This window comes from Acomys russatus, chromosome 22 (assembly GCF_903995435.1).
Source record: "Acomys russatus chromosome 22, mAcoRus1.1, whole genome shotgun sequence".
NCBI lineage: Eukaryota > Metazoa > Chordata > Mammalia > Rodentia > Muridae > Acomys > Acomys russatus.
In genome coordinates this window covers 2,971,871-2,993,847 of record NC_067158.1, presented here as the reverse complement: position 1 = coordinate 2,993,847, position 21,977 = coordinate 2,971,871, and the positions used below count along the sequence as shown (strand labels likewise).

Sequence of the window (21,977 nt, the reverse complement as noted above, 5' to 3'; positions counted from 1 at the left end):
TGAAAGAAAGCAAACACAGGAAATCAGCATTAAGGGTTAAGTATGGAAGGCTCTCAACAGTAAACCCCAGAGGTCATATTGCCTTGCATTGACCACTAACATTATGTATATACTATCTAATCACGATAATAACTGAAAGGGGTTGGGGCAGAACTCAGAAATTTAGTGTCTTAACATTTGGAGGCACTTACAAAACCTCATGATAAAAAGAAAGAGCTCAGAGTATAGAATAAATAAGAAAATATGCCAATTTATGGGATGCTATCCATCTCACCAAATCGGGGTCACTTAGATGTTGACTATTGATCAGTGATATTCCAAGAACTTATACAGGAAGTAAGGATAAATAGATATCTCTTGGGTTACCCAAAATTGTACCTTAGAACCATGTAGCATAAGCACTGGTGTCTGGGGAAATTTAGAGTCATTGGGAATCAATAAAGATGGTTACTGAGAACTGGAAACAAGCAACTGAAATAATTTGATGATGTCACATTTTTCAAGTGAGCTCTTCAATCATATTCCAAATTTGAGAAGCCTCACCACCTCCTATTGAACAAAATGACATGGTGGTTATTATGTTCGTCTTTGAGTCAAAGACTAGTTTTATTAGTTATTATAGTGGTTATTATAGTAACCACTATGAGGTTAAGTTCTAAAGAGGAAATTCAGCATTAGAAATCACCTATGAAGACACATAATACAGTCAAGTGTTAAAGCACCCCTCAAAAAAGACAAGCGGACTTAGTTTTTTATTAGGAGATTTTTAAAAAGAGGATTACATTCAGGTGCTCTGAGTATTTATGTCTTTAATTGCAAACACTAACATCATTTTTAATTACATAAAGTTGTTCTCAGTCAGGTCAAACTTAGTGACTTGAATTTACAGCTCATTTCCTTAATTGTCGGCCAAAGCATATGTTCCTACAGTACCTGAATCCTTTGGAAGTAACATGCCTAATATATAATGTGGGTAAACTAATAGTTCCTACTGTGGATGCAGATCCAACTTCCAAAAAGTGGAAATTAATTCAGGGACTATTAGAATCTGTGAAGCTTTTCCTGGAGAAATATGACACAAACATCTATTCACTTCCGATAGGGAACTGATGACAGAAGAATATACTAAACCACCCAAGTCCAACTTGGTGAACGAATGAGTTTATTGAGGTTATTTATAAGAGTATAGGTGAGGAGTTATTTTAGGAGCAAAAATAACTTAAGGTTATCAACGCCCATCCCTCAGCATGGATGACAATTTACAAAAGCTGGAGACTGGAGATTATTGGTCAATTTGTAGGCATCCAGTCAGTTCCAAGAGTCTCTCCTAGGTGAACTAGTTACTCTTGAGTCTGTTCGTTAGTCCTTAATACTCATGTAACCTTGAGGAAGAAAGAACACCTTAGGAATCTAATTACTTTTAGGAATTTGTGAGACTTATGAATTATTCACTTTCTAAATAATAAAGCATTTTTCTTTAGAATTTTCTGAGTCCAAATGCTTTCCCCTTCCCCAACACAGAAATAGCTACACAACAGGTTTTTTGCTTGAGTAAGGAAATTTTGAGTTCCAACCATGAAGCAAGAATTGAACTTGGATGAATAAGATAGGATAAATTCATAGGATGCTTAGAATGTAAAAGTAAATAAATAAATAAATAAATAAATAAAACAAAAACCAAGAGCTGCTACTTTAAAAGATTAGAAACATTTCTCACCTTGAAATAAATATTTACCATCCAGATGGAGATGGTGTATGCTTCTAATTCCAGCATTCAGAGGGGCAGAGGCAGGCAGTTCTCTGTGACCTCTAGGCTTTGTATACAGAGTGAAGTCCAGGACAGAAATGCAACACAAAGAAACTCTGTCCCAAAAAAACAAAAAGGAGGAAGAAGAAGAAGAAGAAGAGAAGAAAGAAAAGAGAAAGAAGAAAAGAAGAGAAGAACGAAGAAGAAGAGAAAGACAAAGAAGAAGAAGAAGAAGAAGAAGAAGAAGAAGAAGAAGAAGAAGAAGAAGAAGAAGAAGAAAAGAAGAAAACTTACTATAATTATGTCAGAAAATTTATTGTTATTGTTTCTTAAGTCATGACAAGTTTTTGAATAGCCATAACTCATTCTTCTTCTTTTATTATTCATGTCTGTACTATTGTGAGAAAGATTAAGTAGGCTCTGAAAAAAAAGTGTTTCATCTCAGTGTAGTTCACAGCAGTTAGTCAAGGAAAGCAATGCAAATGTCCTGTTAGGGTCTATTTAAAGAAGGATGCATGCCAGGTCAAGTCCCACTGCTTCACTTTGCAAGCTTTAGCCATTAAGTTTAAATCTATAAAAAAGTCAACTTTACAGTTCAAACTGGGACCCAGCCCTCCTCCAAGACAAACAGGAAGCTGCCTTGGCGTTCTGGCAGCTTCAGTGAAAAAAGCTGATAAAAGTCAACTAGTACAATCAAAAGCCATATTCATCTTCCAAATTATCAATAGCCAAAAGCAGTGGCGGGGAAATAGAGAACAAAGACTGGGAATCAAAGGATGGAACAGTAAGATTCTAGAAAAGGTAGTAGGAGAATGAACACCTCTCACTAATCATTAAATGTTTGCCTTAACTCTCTATGATGCACAGGATGACCAGGAAATCGTCCTAAAATAGGTGGCCAGGAATTTAGGAATGAAGGATGATATCATACAGTTGCATATAAAAGGTTTTCTAGTGGAGGAGCTTACTTTTTACCCACATCTATGACTGATTAATGTCATCCAATATAATGGTCAGTGTGGGAGTCAAAGAAAGTCTCTTATTCTAACAATTATGTACCTCCTTATCATGTATGGTAAACTGGAATTGCAGAAAATAGTTTTTACTAACGAGCACTATGTTCATAAAAAAACAAAAAAAAAAAACAACTAGCCGTGTGCCAACCATTATAAATGCCACAATAAGTGTGATAATTCCACATGGCTGGGAACTTGCAATGCACCATTTTTTTTTTCTTGAATATGCCGTATGTTTGTTACTACAGATTATCAGGCTAGGGTGCTCCATGCTGTTTATTTCCATGTACAATGTAGAATGTAGTCCTAGTACTATGACAGGTGAAATGAGTGGAGGATATAAGATGCCAACATAGGTATGCATTACAATGAATGACAATGCTGATTCATTATGAAAGTGATGAATTCAAAATTATTTAAAAATTATAGACTGAATTATTTAAAAATTATTACTAGTCAATGAACCTATAGTCAGTATTCTGGCTAGATTCTAGTAATCATATCTGTCTAAGTACTTGGTCACTGGTCATAACAAGCATAGGATCTGGCTCAGTAGATGTGAGACTTGTTCTGACCTTTGACTGGATATTGGACTATCCCAAGAGCTGCGACCACTGATGCTGGAGTAAGCCATTATATAAACTCTCTACAGTAGAATTAACTTAAGTAACAAAATCATCTACTCAGATGCAAATGTTCTTATTGTATAAAAGAATAATTAAACATGACAAAGTATCCTTCACAGCTAGCCATGAGCTAGAATATATCTGCCAGAGATTCAAAATCAAATTTCAGAAACATTCAAATCAATTTTGCACTTTGGAAGATGAGATTTTAGGACAGAAAAGTCATCAATGTTCTGGCAAACCCTTCGTCATGAAAATGTATCAGATTTTGAAACATAAATTAAAGTCTTTAAGCAAGGTTGAATGCTCACCGCCACATGAGCTATGCAAAAATCAAAGCAAGAGGTTAATTTTAGTCAGAACCTTGTAGTGAGGGCCTGCATGATCTGCACCAGCTCTTCTGCATTTATATTATTGCTTCTAGTTTAGTGGTTTTGTGGGATTTCTGAGTGTACGAACAGGCAGGTCTCTAATTTTGTGCCTTCTCTTGGGTTCTTTTCCTTCTATTGCTTGTCTTGTCTAACTTTGATGCTATAGTGTTCGTTTTATCTTATTATACTGTATCTTGTTATGTTTTTTAAATGTATGAATGAATAATTGAAAGGCTATAGGTTAACTTCTGAACTGTCACTTATTTGTGCAGAGAGAAGGAAAGTCAGCTTGCTCCATTAGAATGACACTGGATATATTAACAACAATCCAAGACAGGCCATGCTCAGGAGTAGTTGACAACATAAAATGGACTCCAGAAAAATATTTTTTAAAAGAAAAAAGAAAAAAGTTAATTTGTAATAAGAGTGTTTTCATAATTATACTATTTTTTTCCAAATTTAAATCAGTATGGACATATGGACAGGCAATTTCTATCCTTAGAATTTTCAATTTAGGGGATTCAATATAAATGATCAGTCATTTTAAGAAAGAAAAAATAGTGTTAGCCGTCCAGTTCAGTGATACATGATGTCCACTTACTAGCAAAAGAGAAGCAGGCTGGAGGATAGGGAGAGGGAAAACCAAAAATTAATAAATAAAGCAATAGAGAATTGAATGTGCTATAATCACATTTATTTATGCACTTGAAAGACCTTTAGAACATGTTAAAGAACTGACTAATTTTCTAGGTGTAGCTAAAGCTGAGACTTTGTTTCTAACATGCCCTCTGGAGATAGGGGGGTAAGGAAGCATGCTAATGAGGAGCACTCCTTGATTAGCAATTACAATTATTTTCTTGGCTAGGTAGTGAATTGGTTGTTGACTCTTTTATTGGTTTTAGACCTCTAACTTCCATCTTATACCTTGTAGTATTTATAATTTGCTTACCTTAATTCTTGTTGTGTTTTATTTTCTGTTTTCAATGCTGAGGATTTAACTTAGGGTCTTATCAGGCAAGTGCTTCACCACTGAGCTACATCCTATCTCTCAAAAAAAGCATATTAGAATCAATCAGTGGCAGATTTCAAGATACCTCCCACACTGCACAGGTCATTTCCCATACCAATTAAATAATAATTTCAGGATTGCACCTAATCATTAGTAGATTAACTTTTAACATCTAATGAGAAAATTTTTGGCAAGGCTCTTTTTAGACACAGTGTCCACTTACTTGGATGTGTACAATGACCAACAAGAGATTGGCCCAAGAAAATAAAGGCTAATGATCAGATTTGATTTGCTCATTTCCACAACCCCCCCTCCCCACCGACATACCTGAACAACAAAGGTCTACAGAGGCCCTCTTGCTTTGCATTGCAAAGGATGCACACAGTGTGTTGACCCTATTTCACTACTCTGGTAGGAGTAAGTAGAGCTGAAGTTTTAAATTGCCCTAAATAGGCATAGCACATAATTATTGGTAATAAATAGTAAATTCTATGTTCCTGAATCAACCTATATAAAGAAATAGCTCCAATATCTCATAATTATAAGGAAACAACTCTTATGTAACATCTGTATTGGCAGAGGAAGAAACATTCATAGCAGCCCTAACAAAGAAAAACAAGATAATTATGTTGCTGTGTACCACTATTGTGATGTGCAAATAATGCAGGATAACAATGGGAACTTTACTTTATTTTACACACCAGTGATCATCACAGTGAGAAACCCATCATAGATCTTACACATTTTACATATCAATGCCTATTCCTCTATTAACAAAGATGATGACTTAAAGCAAATATTTTTCAGTGAGATCTACAATTTTACGTTTTATTTAGCAACAAGAAATTAAGATTTCTCCTTATACAATTTCTCCTACTACTGACAAATTTAAAGCAAATTTTGCTATTTTCTAAATATATGACTTCTTATTTCTAGAACATTAAAATTTCACTCATTGTTTCACTATGTCTCTATTTTTAATTTATTGAATTAACACTTACTGTGTAAGGTACTATGCCACATTCAGAAGACAAAGCAGTAGCAAAAGCTAACTGGTTCCCTCTTTTTAAGTCTGACTTTATAGAGCAACACACATGCTCTCCAAATTACAGCATCTAACATAAAATTATAGGGTGCAGCTTTGAAAAATTCTAAAATACAGAAGATAAATGGGGGACATTTGTGACACCAGACTTTGTAATTATGAGTTTCACATCTTCAGGGAGGAAGGGGAGATTATCTTGAAGAAGCCACAACCCAAGGGGCAATATGAATGAGCAGCTGAGACTGAACAAAACTGGAAGAGAAAAATTCAGAGAGCAGGACACTGATGATACAGTGTGATAGAATAAGGGGTATAACAAATGGCAGGAGGGGTGGAAAGGGCTGCTGTGACTGTAAGGATCCAAGAAGAGGCAAAGCTGTGCATCTGAATGTGATGTTGGGATATTGAAAGCTGCTGACGTTTGTATCTGTGGTCTGGAGATTGTTTACCAGGATAGTTATGAATACTTGGATTGTGTTAGAATTATCTAAAGGAACAGAAAACACAGAAAGTGTGTGTGTGTGTGTGTGTGTGTGTGTGTGTGTGTGTGTGTGTGTGTGTGTTTCATTAGACTGGCTTACAGGCTAGTAAGCCTGTGTGGTCCTGGTGTCCAACATTGGCTATCTCATGGTAAAAACACCAAGAGTCCCTTAGCTGTTCAGTCCATGAGGCTGTGTGTCTCCGCAGTCCGAATCTGGTGTTGGTGTCTTAGAGGATGGGTGGGGAGCTGTTGGTCTTCAGTCAATTGTGTTGGAATCATGAAGAATTTGCAGTCAAGAATTTCTCAGCAAAAGGATAGATGAACTTGGTCCTGAAAGCAAAGGTGAATAGGCACAAAGAGAAATGTCCTCTTGCAGAGTCCATTCATGAGTACTAATAACAGAAGGTATGATGCAGGTTTAGGGTGTGGCTTCTAAATTCAGGTAGTCTGGTTAAGAAAAATTCTCACAGGAGCCCTCAGAAGTTTGGGTTTTAGTTTATTTCTATGTAGTCAAGTTGACCACCAAGACTAGCCATTATATTGATGAGACAGGACAAGTTTTGACAGTATCAGATACTTTCTCCATTTACACTTTTATCAATAAAAATTAGAAGAACAGAAGAAGTGAAATTTTAAATCATGGTATTAGATGAGCACTGTATTTTACATTATAGTAACTGTATATGTTCTTTGTTTTCTTTGTAATATTTTAAGTCCCATGCCACCTTTTCTATACATACATATCACAAAAATAGCATCAGTAAAGCCCATTATACAAATAAGAATACATGTTTGTGTATGCCGACATCCATGTGAAGAATCTGGGAGACAATTTTAGAAAACAAGGAGTTTGAGTCTAAGGCTAGTCAATTATAATCCCATAGGCCAACTCTAACCCAAAGTCTAGAATTGTTACTGGGGGACAGGTTAATTTTTATTTCAAAGGTTTGGAAATCTTCAATATCCAGGTCATGACAAAATCAGGACACATGTAAAATACCTTACAATACATTAGATTCCCAAAAGGTATCAAAAAAGTATGGTAAAATTAACGCTTCCATTACTGGAATATAAATATAAAATTATAAAGTGAAAAAGGTGACACTGGTTTCCTAAAATATAATTTTACTCTTTACAACCAAGGTCTACAGGCCAGGCTGCAGAGCAGCAGCAGGAAACCAACTCTCCACTCTAGAATAGGGTGACCTGATAATAAAATCACCCTCCTGATGCCACTCTGGGCTCTGAGACTCCACATGGTGCTGTAAGCACTGGAGCTCTGGAATAGTAAACAGCAGAGTGGTTTCCAGGGTAAATGTGAGATAGGATGCACATGGGATAGGCCATAAAGGTTTGGCAAGTTAAATTTGGTACATAATTATGTTCACTCCACGTTCAAACAAAGCATGTGCTTTTGTCAGTCTTCCACTCCCTGTCATGCCTCTCAGTATGGCTTGTTATTCTGATGGGCAACAAGTCGCTGGATCTTCTTGTAATTTGTACTACCCTGGTTGTGCTGCTAGCCAGAGCTTTAGCCCTGCTGGTAGCTGTGGCCCTGCTTCCAGTAGCTGCTGTAGCCCTGATTCCAACTCTGACTGTGACCTTCACCTCCACCACTGCCTCCGTACTCTCAACTGCAATTTCCTTGGCCCCCAGAGCAGTACTGCTATTGCTGATATACCTCTTTGTGCTGGGCAACCTTGATTTCACACTTGCATCCAATGAGAGTATAAAATTTTTTTTCCTCCAGAATTTTCTTCACGGGATCTTCCTCTTTAAACATAATAAAAACAAAGCTCCATCTTTGGTTCAACTTAGGATGTGCTGGAAGTTCAATGGTCTCAGTCAACCAAAAATGACCAAAATATTCTCTAATCTTTCCCTCTGTGGCTCCAGTATTCAGATCCCCAGCCTCACCTAAGGATTTTCTTCACAGGATCTTTTTTTTTCATAGCCATAGCCTTTTTGGGGTCAATGACAACCATTTCAGCCTGTGACCTCTCTGGTCTAAGACCTTCTGCACAGTCAAAGAATTTTTTAAGAGGATAAACCTAAGCTCTCTTAATTATCCAATGTTAGGATCAAATTTTATTGCATATTCAACGACCTCTTCAAATATAGTGAAATAATCCGTTAAAACTTTTTTGTTAATATCTCACCTCAGACTACCAACATACATTTTCCCTGAAGAGGGAAGCAGAGGAACATGGATAACAGTGAGTTTGAGGTCATCCTGTTCTACAAAGTGAGTTCCAGGACAGCTAAGACTATTACACAGAGAAATCCTGTGTAAAGACATGAGAATACATCATAGAGGTTTTGCTTGACAAAGTTTCAGAAACCTCTGGCTGTCCAGCATGATCACTGGATATCTAGAACAGCTATTGAGACTTTGCTTGACAAAGTTTCAAAGATCTCTGACTGATAACTACTGCCCCCAAATATGATGTATGGTACAGGTGTAATTTTGTTTAGAAATCTTCAATTTCTCCTAAAACTGTTTTTCCCCTTTATTTCTCAGCCATGAGAAAAATCATACTAGAAAAATATTTTTCCCACTGAGAATGTTGAAAGAGGGCATCTGGCCAAAGACTTGCAATAATGATAGAGTTCTTTGCTGTGACTGTGAGCACCCAAGCAGAAACTACATGTAAGAAAGTTAAAACTGAGACATGCCCCAGAATCCAAGATGGTGGCACCAATCTCATACTGCATCTGATTAGCAAGAAAACCAGGACTGTACAGCAACCTAAAGATCAAACTGAGAGCTACAAAACACCAGTGCTGTTGACTCCTAGGTAAAAGGTTTCCACAATGTGTGGGCAAAGCTGGGTCCGACCCCTGGCCACCCAACTAACCCACAGAAAAATCCCAGGGGACAGCCCATATTAGCTGCCATCTTAGGATAGGCTGTGGGATTTCCATGCAGCTTCGGTCTCTCACCACCTGTTTGCTGCTTGCAGGATCAGGAACAGAAGGGCTGTGGGATATAGTTGCATCTCTGTGCTCTCACTGCCCATCTGCTGCTTGCTGGATTCAGAATAGGGAGTGAACAGGCAGAGCTAAGTCCTGGCACTGGGCACAATACATATTAGCTGCCTCCCAAGAAAGAGTGCAGGATAACAAGATCCTTTGAGCTCTTATCTCTCTCAGCACCCCTGGCTGCTTGATGGCCTAGGCTGGCTGGATCTTGGAGTTGATAAGATAAGTACAACCCTCCAATCTCAAGAGGGCCTGTAGAGCTTCTAGCAGTTTGGAGATCCAAGCTCTCACAGCCCTCCTCTCACCAGCTCCTTAGCAGCTAAGAACGTACCTTGTGGCCTGCAGAGCTAAATCCAAGCACCAACAACAATCTATTAGCCATCATCCTGTGAGCAACTTCAGGACTTGGTCGGTCTCTGCCCATCCACCTGAAGCATACTGCTCAGATACAGCCAAGACACAAGGAAAGCAGGTTGAAGAGAGACCTATGTGAGCCACATTCCTCATTATCTGCTATCTTGCTAGCAGCTTCTGTATCTGATCTCACGCTGCCAACCTACAGCCTAATGGCCTGATCCACCTAGGTCACAGAGCAGAGACCTGTGCAGGCCACACCCCCTAGTAGCTGTTGATTTGTGAGCAGCTTGGGGATCTAACCTCTCTTGGAAGGAAAGTGGCTTATCAGCCTAGCCCAACTGGGGCACAGAAAACCATTTGAAAAACAGCAGATAGACAGAGCCCTGCTGTCTTGAAAAGGACTGTAGGGTACCTGAGCAACTGTGGGCTTAGAAATCTATCAGCCAACTCCTCTCCTGGCCTACCCTATTTGGATACAGTCAGAGAACCCAGCTAAGCTGAGCTGCATGCAGGCTTTAACACCCACTGTCCAACATACTGAGGAGGCCACTGGGGAACCCTACAAACAACATTTGGCTTGGAGTTCTCTTTACTTGCTAACAGCCTGTCTGGCCAACCTGGGACACAGATAGTGCCTTATCAGGGGAATCTCTAGGCCTGCTAACACGAGAGACAACCAAATGCCTAGAGGACAGAACAGGGAGACTAGCAACAAAACTGAGAACCATATAACAACCTTGGAAACCAGTGATCCTAAAACAGCAAAGCCCTGGAGGTATGAACACCCATGAAGCATAAGGAGAAGACTTTAAATCTGAGGTGATAAAAATGATAGAAGCTTTGAAAGAGGAAAATAAGTCACTCAAAGAAACACAGGAAAATACATTCAAACAGATGAAAAATTTGAATGAATCCTGTAAAGAACTGCAAGAAAATTCATCCAAAGAAAAGAAGGAATTGAATAAATCCTATAACAATTTAAGGAAAATACATCCAAACAGATGAAGGAATTGAACAAATCCTATAAAGAATTACAGGAAAATGCAATCAAACAGTAGAAAGAAATGAATAAGACTATTCAATACCTAAAGAGGGAATTAGAAACAACAAAGGAAAGACAAGCCGAGGAAATCTTAGAATTGGAAAAAATAAGGAAGAGAACAGGAACTATGGACACAAGCCATATAAACTGACTACAAGAGACAGAAGAGAGTATCTACAGTGTGGAAGATATGACTGAAGTTATCCATACAACAGTCAAAGAAAATGTTAAAACTAAAATGTCCCTTACACAAAACACCCAAGAAATCTGGGACACTATAAAAAGACCAAATCTAAGAATAATAGGATTAGAAGAAGAAGACTCTGAGCTCTGGGTTCCAGAAAATATTTTCAACAAAATTATAGAAGAAAACTTCCCCAACCTAAAGAAACAAATGCCCATAAATATATAAGAATCCTACAGAAATCCAAATAGATTTGACCAGAAAAGAAAGTATTCCTGCCACATAATAATTAAAACAATATATGTGCAGACAAAGAAAGAATATTAAAAGCTTCAAGAGAAAAAGGTCAAGTCACATAGAAAGGTAAAATGATCAGAATTACACCTGACTTTTCAACAGAGACTATGACAGCTAGAAGGTCCTGGACAGAAGTAATGCAAAGATTAAGAGACCACAGATGCCAACCCAGACTACTATACCCAGCAAAACTTTCAGTCACCATAGATGGAGAAAACAAGATATTCCATGACAAAACCAAGTTTAATCAGTACCTAACCACAAATCCAGCCATACAGAAGATACTAGACAGAAAACTTCAACTCAAGATGGCTATCCATACCCAGGGAAACATAGGAAATAAGTAACTGCACATCCACAAGTCCAAAACACAAAAACACACGCACTCTACCACCACCAACATCAAAACAAAAAGAACTAACAACCAGTTGTCATTAATATCTCTTAACATTAGTGGCCTCAACTCCCCAGTAAAATGACACAGGCTGACAGAATGGATGCAGAAACAGGATCCATCATTCTGCTGCATAGAAGAAATACACCTCAGCAATAAAGATAAACATTACCTCAAAGTAAAGAGTGAAAAACTGTATTCCAAGCAAATGGACCCCAGAAGCAGGCTGGAGGAGCCATTCTAGTATCTGATAAAATAGACTTTCAACCTAAATTAATCAAACAAGATGGGGAAAGTCACTACATCCTCATCAAAGGAAAAAAACATCAAGATGATGTCTCACTTTTGAACACCTATGTCCCAAATGTAGGAGCACTTATATTTGTAAGAAGAAACATTACTAAAGCTTAAACCACACATCAAACCCCAAACATAAATAGTGAGAGACTTCAACATGCCTCTCTCCCTAACAGACAGACCATCGAGACAGAAACTAAATGAAGAAACAAGGAAACTAATAGACACCGTGAAACAAATGGACCTAACTGATATATACAGAACATTTCACCCAAACACAAAAGAATACACCTTCTTTTTAGCACCTCATGGAACCTTCTCCAAAACTAACCACATACTTGATCACAAAGCAAACCTCAATAGATACAAGAACATGTAAATAATCCCTTGCATCTTTTCAGACCACCATGGATTAAAGATGGATCTCAACAACAAAAGAAACAACAGAAAGCCTACAAACTCATGGAAACTAAACAATTCCCTACTCAATGACATCAGTGTAAGGGATGAAATAAAAAGAGAAATTAAAAACTTCCTAGAATTCAATGAAACTGAAGGAACAACATACTCAAGACTATGGGACACAATCTGTTACATTAAAAATGTATCCGTTCAGCCTAAGATGCTAAATAAAGACACAGAGTCTGAAGTATACATTAAAGCTGCTAGCTTTAAGCTGGGCAGAAGCTATACTAATACAAATCTATTTCTAAACTATGGTAAACAAACTACTCTAAACTTATATATAATACCTAGACCCCAAGCATTTGCTACAATGATGTTCCACAGGCCATTCTTTCCTTCGTCTTCCTCCCCAGTCACCCTTTTCTCCTTCAACTGCCAAACTTGCTCTTCCTCCCTCAGCAAGCCCCACCTTCCACTTACTGTCCTTCTGTCCAACTAATTCGCTAAACAGTGCTTCATTGATAGATGTTACATCTACTCAGCATTCCTCCACAATTGCCCTCTTAAGTATAATAATAAAAAACACCTTTTACCTATATATTTATATCATTACACCAATATACAATATACATACCCAAGAGCCACAAAACAATTGTTATATTTATGCTATACTCTTAATATTTTGCTGTCTTCAACCCCATCAGAGACTTGAGAAGGAATAAAATTAATTAGCTGAGTAAATAGGAAGTGCAGGTTAGCTGCTTCCAAGATAAAAAATTACAGAGACACTTTGTCAACTGAACAGTAACTTGAAACTCTTTAACACATTGGACCATCATCTTCATCCTTCTGGCACAATTTACCTGACAGACATTTTTGTGAAGCAGAGACTATGGAGAACTTGCTTACCCTGTCTTGGCAGAGCTAGGTTGTCAACTCCACCTGCATCCAAGCTTGCTCATTTCAGGCAGAATTCTATCTGTGGCAGAAAAACAAGAATATTTTTCCCCCAGGGGGTGGTTTGCCACATCTGAATCCATCTCCATAAGGAGGTTCTTCGATGCTGATTACCTTCTTTGAGACAGGCTGGGTGTTGCCAGGAGTCAATCTGTCTCATTTTCACAGAATCCTCAAAACAAATAGAATTTCTTTAAATGCCATATTCTGTAGGTCTCTGAGGTTTTTGAAGAATTAATCTAAATATTTTACCTTATCTATCTATTAAACCTAGGATGTATAGTCTTGTGATAAAACAAATAGTACAATAAATTAAAAATCAATGTATTTTACATCACTAATATTCTATACCAATGAATTACAAATAAGCTTGTGAGTAATAATTAAGGCCTTAAATTGAAGAGTAGATTCAATAATCTACCTTTTCTCCTATCATTCCTGTATAGTTCTATAGTCTCAGAGAAAGATCCAACCTCATTCTCTTGTGAATAAAACCAATAATAATACAACCAATTCCCAATGAAGATAAACACCCGTAGCCCAAAACCTTACTCAACCCACTTATAAAGGAAATGGGATGGAATTCTCTTTTTAAGGCTTCTTCAGGCCGATTTGCGACAAATAATACCTATACTGGGGTCCAATTAAAACTAGGAAAATGGTTAAACAAGCTGAGATAGCATTTGTGGTACAGTTTCTAAATGTTGAGAAATTCAGGCTTAATAAAAGTCCTGTGCGGGATGGTCTGAAATGCTGGACCAATTGGAATCAGGAGCTTTATCCAAAGCTATCCTGGGAGATGTTCTGTTCTGATGACGACAACAACAAACGAAGCACTTGTGGATGGAACATGAAGAACACAGGATGTCAGCATATCACCATTCCAGAGGATGAATCCTGTCAGGTCTGATCCAGCATCAGTGTCTGGTACTCTAATTTTGAAATTATATAATTTCTCAAAAGCATTATACAATTCCAAAACTACAAATACATGAGGTGTGCAGGATGCATATACATTATCCAATCAAGGGTAGTACTGTAGTTTGAATTCATGTACATATAGACTGACTTAAGTCAGTAGTCTCTTTTCATCCAAGTCTGTTTTATTTTGACCTCTTTCAAAAAGGAAGTATGTTATTACCATTACCAAAAACATGCAATCATTATTTAATTGAAATCAAAACAAGATTGTGTAATTTTTAATGTCCTTCCCTAGGCTCTATGGCACCTGATGGATAGGTTAAGCCGCTACCTGTCTCCCAAGGAAATGCACCCTGTTTTAGAGACAAGAAAGTTGTCCTGAGCAAAAGAAACAGCCTTAATCCTTAAATAAACATGTATACCTAGGCATTAGTACCTGGGTTTACACACTTACCTAAACACCCATTTTTGAGGAGTTTATGCATACCCTAGGCATCTTCTACCTGGGTTTTTCACATTTGGTTTTGTCGCAGGTGTTTTTGTCTCATCCCTTCTCTCCATAGGGAATGGACAATTCTACCTTTTAAACTAAATGTCCTTCGCTAGCCTCTATGCCACCTGATGGACAGATTAGGCTGCTACCTGTCTCCCAAAGAAATGCACCCCATTTTAGAGACAAGTGGTTACCTGAGTAAAGAAGAGAAAGCATTAAGATTACCCTTTTAAGTAGGAAAGTTCTAGAACAAAAAGAAGCAGACACACCAAAGAGCAGTAGATGGCTGGAAATCATCAAACTCAGGGCTGAAATCAATAAATTGGAATCAAAGGAAGCAATTCAAAGAATCAATGAAACAAAGCACTGGCTCTTTGAGAAAATCACTGAGATTGACAAACCTTTAGCCTATCTAATTTAAAAGCAGAGGCAGAATATTCACATCAACAAAATAAGGGGTAAAAATGGAGACAAAATGTCAGACTGAGGAAATCCAAAGAATCACCAAGTCTTACTTCAAAAGCCTATATGCCACAAAATTTGAAAACCTAAGTGAAGTGAACAATTTTCTTGATAGCTACCAACTACCAAAGTTGAATCAAGATCAGGAAAATAAATTGAATTGTCCTATCACACCTAAAGAAATAGAGGCAGACATCAAAAGTTTCCCAAAAAAAAACAACAACAAAAGCCAAGAACTAGATGGATCCAGCACAGAACTCTACCAGACCATCAGAGAAGAGCTAATACCAATTATCTTCAAACTACTCCATAAAATAGAAACAGAAGGAACATTACCAAACTCATTTTATGAAGCCACAGTCACCGCGAAACCAAAACCACAGGAAGACTCAACAAAGAAAGAAAATTTCAGACCAATTTCTCTTATGAACATTGATGCAAAAATACTGAATAAAATGCTCACAAATGATTTCAAGAACATATAAAAACTATGATTCACCTTGACCAAGTAAGCTTCATCCCAGGCATGCAAGGGTGGTTCAATATATAGAAATCCATCAATGTAATTCATCAAATCTACAAACTGAAAGAAAAAACCCACATGATGCCTTAGATGCCAAAAAGGCATTGCACAAAATCTAATACCCATTCATGTTAAAAGTCCTGGAGAGAGCAGGGATACAAGGCATATACCTAAATATAATAAAGGTAATATGCAGAAAGCCTGTAGCCAACAGCAAAATAAATGGAGAGAAACTGAAATCAGGGACAAGACAAGGCTGTCCACTTTCTCCGTACCTCTTCAGTATAGTACTTGCAGTCTTAATGAGAGCAATAAGACAACTAAAGGAGATCAAGGGGATACAAATCAGAAAAGAAGTCAAACTATCACTATTTGCTGATGATACGATAGTATACATAAATGACCTCAAAAATTCTATCAAGGAACTCCTAGAACTGATAAATACCTTCAGCAACATGGCTAGATACAAAATCAACTTTAAAAAATCAGTAGCCCCCCTGTATACAAGTGACAAGAAGGCTGAGAAAGAAGTTAGGGAAATGACACACTTCAAAATAGCAATAAATAATATAAAGTATCTTTGTGTAACTCGCAAAAAGAAAGTGAGAGGTTAGTATGAAAAAAAATTCAAATCTCTGAAGAAAGAATTTGAAGATTTCATAAGAGGAAAAGATCTCCCATGATTGTGGATCAGGAGAATCAACATAATAAAAATGGCCATCTTACTAAAAACAATCTACAGACTCAATGAAATACCCACATGCCTCTTAACCAACCGTAGAAGATCAATATTCAACTTCATAAAAAAAACAAAAAACAAAAAACAAACAAACAAAAAAAAAAAACAAAACTGAATTGCTAAAATGATCCTGTACGGTAAAAGACCCATTCCAAACCTCAAGCTGTACTATAGAGTAACAATAATAAAACTAGCATGGTACTGGCATAGAAATAGGTTGGATGATCAATGGAATTGATTAGAAGACCGAGAAATAAACCCACACACCTATGGACACTGGATTTTTTAGAAAGAAACCAAATCCATACAATGGAAAAAAGATAGCATCTTCAACAAATGATGCTGGTTTAACTGGATGGCTACATGTAGAAAAATGAAAATAGATCCATATCTATCACCCATCATGAAACTGAAGACCACGTGGATTAAAATCCTCAACATAAAACCAGACACAATAAAGCTGTTAAAAAAAAAAAAAAAAGTGAAGAAAAGCATTGAGCTCATTGACACAGGAGACAACTTCCTGAACAGAACACCAAAAGATCAAGCTCTAAAACCAACCATTAATAAATGGGACCTAATGAAACTGAAAAGCTTCTGTAAGGCAAATGGGGCACCCCATGAATACCTTGTGACAGACTGAGTGGAGCCATCTTGGGTCTGGAATTCAGGAAGCAGACCTGGGAACCCCACCTGGACTACTGTCTTTCTAATGGACCCTCACTGGGAGAAGGAGCCGGTCCTTCCCACGTGACTGAAGGAGTTGGGGAAGAGAGAATAACAAAGTCGGCTGCAGAGAGAGCGTGCAGGGGCAGCGGACAAGCTGGATCAGCACGCCGGCCAGAGAGACACCTCAGGATCCGTCCCGTGGAACGGCTACCGGAAGGTTCACTCTTTTGTCCCTTTAACCTTTTTCCTTCTTGTATAAGCTAGTTGGGTTACATAATAAAGTTTAATTGCTAAGAAACAGAGTCAACATCTGGCGCACAACGTGGGGCCCAATGGGTTCCACAGTCCCTAAGGGTATGGAGGAAGATTCAGTATTCGAAGGTATAGAAATGCTGTTTCAGGGTATCAGAAAAGTTGCAACTGCTGTTGCAAAACTTTTTCCTGCATTATACTTAGAAGGAATTCTCTGTTTTTTCATTGTCCTTTTATTACAATATTTCATGTTTAGAAGGATTAGAAGAAAGGCTAATGACATAGAAAAGCCGGAAGGGGCAGTAAGTTCTATCCTTTTGGAAAAGATTGCAGATTTGACTGGACAGATGGAAAGGCTGAGGAAAGAAAATGAAGGGATGGGAAAGCAGAAAGAATTTTTGGTAATTGGTAGTGATGAAGGACAGGAAATAGAGAGACCAGAAAGCCAGAAAAAACCAGAAGAGTCAATAAGCTCTATCCTTTTGGAAAGAATTACTGACTTGACTGAACAAATGGGCAAAATGCAGAAAAACTGGAAGGGCTGGAAAAGCAGAAGGCACCTGTGGTTAAAAAGGATGGAGAAGGTCAGAAACCAGAGGCAAAGGAAGCCAGACCGACCAAAAGGTCTTTGGAAGTAAATGTCCCAGTGGAGGATACCTCCACAGTCGCCCAGACACCTTCAGCTTTTCCAGTCACTGTAAGACATGTGCTTGAGCAAAATGGTGCTGAGGGTTATGATGAAATGGCCTGGCATCCTGTAGACATGATGGATTTAAAACATTTTAAGGAATCCATCGTCAAATATGGTATGCACTCTACATTCGTTAAACAAATGTTAAATAGCTGGGCCACACAAAATAGACTTGTTCCCCAAGATTGGAAAAATTTAGTTTCAGCGGTATTGGAAGCAGCACAACAGTTACAGTGGTTATCATGGTGGCGAACAGAGGCTATAAAAATAGAACAGGAAAATACGACACGGGGAATAAATATTAATAGAGATCAATTGCTTGGTGAAGGACAATATACTAACATTAGAGAACAAATTCAAGCTGAAGATAGGGTGATTGAACAATGTCATAAGGCAGCCTTGAGAGCTTGGGAGCTGGTAGAGGAACCTGGGAAAACAACTATTCCCTTTACTAAAGTGTTCCAAGGACCCTTGGAGCCCTTTACAGAATTCTTGCAGAGGTTAGGATCTGCTATGGATAAGGTGATGCCAGATTCTGACAACAAACAGGCATTAAAACTTATCATGGCTTATGAGAATACAAATGCTGACTGTAAGAGGGTGCTTAGACCATTAAAGGAAAGAGGCGCTCCACTATATGACTGGGTAAAGGAGACAGTTAATATCAACTCTCAGGAGTATCAAAATAATATTGTGGGACAAGCTTTAGCCAGAGAGCCCAGATATCCTAATACTCGGTGCTTCAATTGTGGTAAAATTGGTCATGTGCAAAGAAACTGTAGAGATAGAAGGTGCAATAACCCAGGAGAAAATGTAACTCATAGGAGAGAACAAGGAGGTTCTGGTTATGATGGTAATGAGGTGCCAAGACTCCCAGGGTACTGTAGTCGCTGTGGGAAAGGGAAACATTGGTCTCGGGATTGTCAGTCTAAGAGAAATGTGCAAGGCAATATCTTGCTGATGGGAAATGGCAGGAGGGGGCCATCGGCTTGGGCCCCCATAAACAATGCCAGCCGAATTCCTTTGGCCAGTCAAGAAGTGACAAACCTGCAGGAAAATGGGAACTGAGTGTTAGTGATCTAATACATGCTACTGAAGGCAGTGCAGCCTTGGATCTGGCTTCAAATATGTCTCTTACCCTATCTCCCCAGGTTGAATGTTACTAATTAAATACTGGTGTTTTTGGACCTTTGCCTTCAGGCACAGTAGGAATGGTTCTGGGAAGAAGTGGGCTGACTTCTCATGGTTTTATTGTGCATCCCGGTATTATAGACGGAGATTCTAAAGAGGAAATAAAAATCATGGCATGTGTGAAAAAGGAGATAAAAATCAATGCCGGGGATAGAATTGCTCAACTCCTACTGTTTCCTTACATTAAGGACAAAGCCGCTCCAGTGGAAAGGACTGGTGCATTTGGAAACACAGGGACCCGGGTGTTCTGGCAAACAGTAATTAATGATCAGAGACCTAAGTTAATTGTACAATTGAATGGTGTTAAAATAGAAGGCTTGGTAGACAGCGGAGCTGATGTCTCCATCATTTTCCAGAAGTCTTGGAACAAAAATTGGCCACTTAAGAAGGTTTACACAGAAATTGTAGGAATTGGTAAGCTATCTCAAATAAAACAAAGTGTACAGTGGCTTGAGTGTGTGGGATCAGACGGGCAGATAGGGAGGCTGAAACCCTATGTGGCTGACATTCCCATAAATCTATGGGGAAGAGACCTCTTACAGCAATGGGGTACTCAGATTACTATTCCTGCAAATACCGAGATAAACAAGGTTGAAACTATGGGTGAACTGGCCCACGCTTCTGGGGAAGAGATTCATGTAAGTGATCAGGGGCGATCACAAGCTATGCCCATTGTCCAACCTCAGAACTCTTCAGGTTTAGAGTGTCAAAATTTTTAAGAGGGGCCACTGCTGGGATACCAACTGCCTTGCCCCTAAAATGGATTTCAAACAGACCTGTATGGCAGGAGCAGTGGCCCTTAACAAAAGAAAAATTACAGGCGCTTCACGGTTTAGTGAAAGAGCAGCTGGAGGCTCAACACATCGAAGAATCATCCAGTCCCTGGAATTCCCCTGTGTTTGTGGTAAGAAAGAAATCAGGTGGATGGAGAATGATAACAGATTTGAGGGCCATAAACAAGGTGATTCAACCCATGGGTTCACTTCAACCTGGAATTCCTTTGCCTTCCTTGCTACCTAGGTCTTGGCATATAATTACAATTGATCTAAAAGATTGTTTTTTCACCATACCTTTACATGAGAAGGACAGGGAAAGGTTTGCTTTCTCAGTACCTACTCTGAACAGTAATTCTCCAATGAAGAGATATCATTGGAAGGTACTTCCACAGGGAATGTTGAATAGCCCAACTTTATGCCAGTATTTTGTGCAGCAACCTTTAGAAATAATTCGTAAGCAATTTCCTCAATCTATCATATACCATTACATGGATGATATTCTGCTAGCTGATTCTGATCCTAGTGTTGTAGAAAAAAATGTTTCAGGAAGCACAAAGAATTCTACCATGCTGGGGATTACAGATTGCTGTGAAAAAAAATACAAAGAGGAGATTCAATTACCTATTTAGGCTATAAAATAAGTGAACAAAAAATTCGACCACAAAAGGTACAGATCCGTAGAGATCAATTGCAAACTCTTAATGACTTTCAAAGATTATTGAGAGATATTAACTGGTTAAGGCCTACAATTGGGTTAGCTACCTATGAGCTAAGTAACTTGTTCCAAACTTTACAAAGGGATTCAGATTTAAACAGTCCTAGATGTCTGACCGCTGAGGCAGAAAAGGAGTTAATTCTGGTGGAGCAAAAACTTCAAAAGGCATATGTGGATAGAATCGATCCTGAACTTGGTTGCATTCTGGTTATTTTGCCTTCGAAACATTCTCCAACTGGGCTTCTTATGCAAAGGGAAGACAGGATCATAGAATGGATATTCCTGGCAAATAGAGCAAAAAATTGAAAACATACATAGAAAAAAATGTCTGAATTGATTACAAAGGGAAAAATAAGATTGTGCCAACTGTCAGGGATGGACCCAACGGAAATTGTAGTGCCTCTTACTGATTCTGAGATTATGTCTTTATGGGTAATTAATGAAGATTGGTAAAAAGCTTGTAGTAACTATTTGGGAGACATTAACAATAGATACCCAAAAAGCAAACGTATAAAGTTTATAAAAAGAACTAATTGGATCCTTCCACGTATTGTAAAGAGGTCACCAATCTCAGGGGCACCCACCTTTTTCACTGATGCAAATAAATCAGGTATGGCTGGTTATAAGTCTGAGAAAATGACCAAGGTGATTAAAAGCCCATTTACCTCAGTTCAAAAATCAGAATTATATGCAATCCTTATGGTATTGTTAGATTTTCCTGAATCTCTTAATATAATTACTGACCCTCAATATGCTAAAAGAGTTGTTTTGCATATAGAAACTGCTGAATTTACTCCTGATAACCCAGAATTGACTACTTTATTTATAGAACTGCAACAGGTCATCAGAAGCAAAAATTATCCCTTGTATATTACTCATATTCGATCCCATACAGGTTTACCAGGCCCATTGGCACAGGAAATGAAGAGATCGACAAATTATTAATAGGTAATGTATTCGAAGCCTCAAAATTTCATAAAAAACATCATGTCAATGGTAAGGGGTTAAAAAAAAAAGATTCTCTATCACTTGGCAACAAGCCAGAGAAATAATTAATAAGTGTCCTACATGTTCCTTATATAGTCAACTACCATTACCTGCGGGAATTAACCCTAGAGGTAACAAAAGGAACGAAATTTGAAAGATGGATGTGTTTCATTTTACAGAATTTGGGAAAATGAGGTATGTACATCATACCATTGATACATATTCAGGTTTTCAGTGGGCAACTGCCTTAAGTTCTTAAAGGGCTGACTGTGTGATTACTCACTTGCTGGAAATAATGACATTTATGGGAATACCTGCACAAATTAAGACTGACAATGCTCCTGCATA

General features: G+C 38.1%; 1 pseudogene; it reads right to left on the bottom strand.

The window, feature by feature from the left end:
• Positions 1-7,739: 7,739 nt before the first annotated feature.
• LOC127205501 (heterogeneous nuclear ribonucleoprotein A/B-like) overlaps positions 7,740-21,977 on the bottom strand; it is a 30,981-nt pseudogene continuing 16,743 nt past the window's right edge.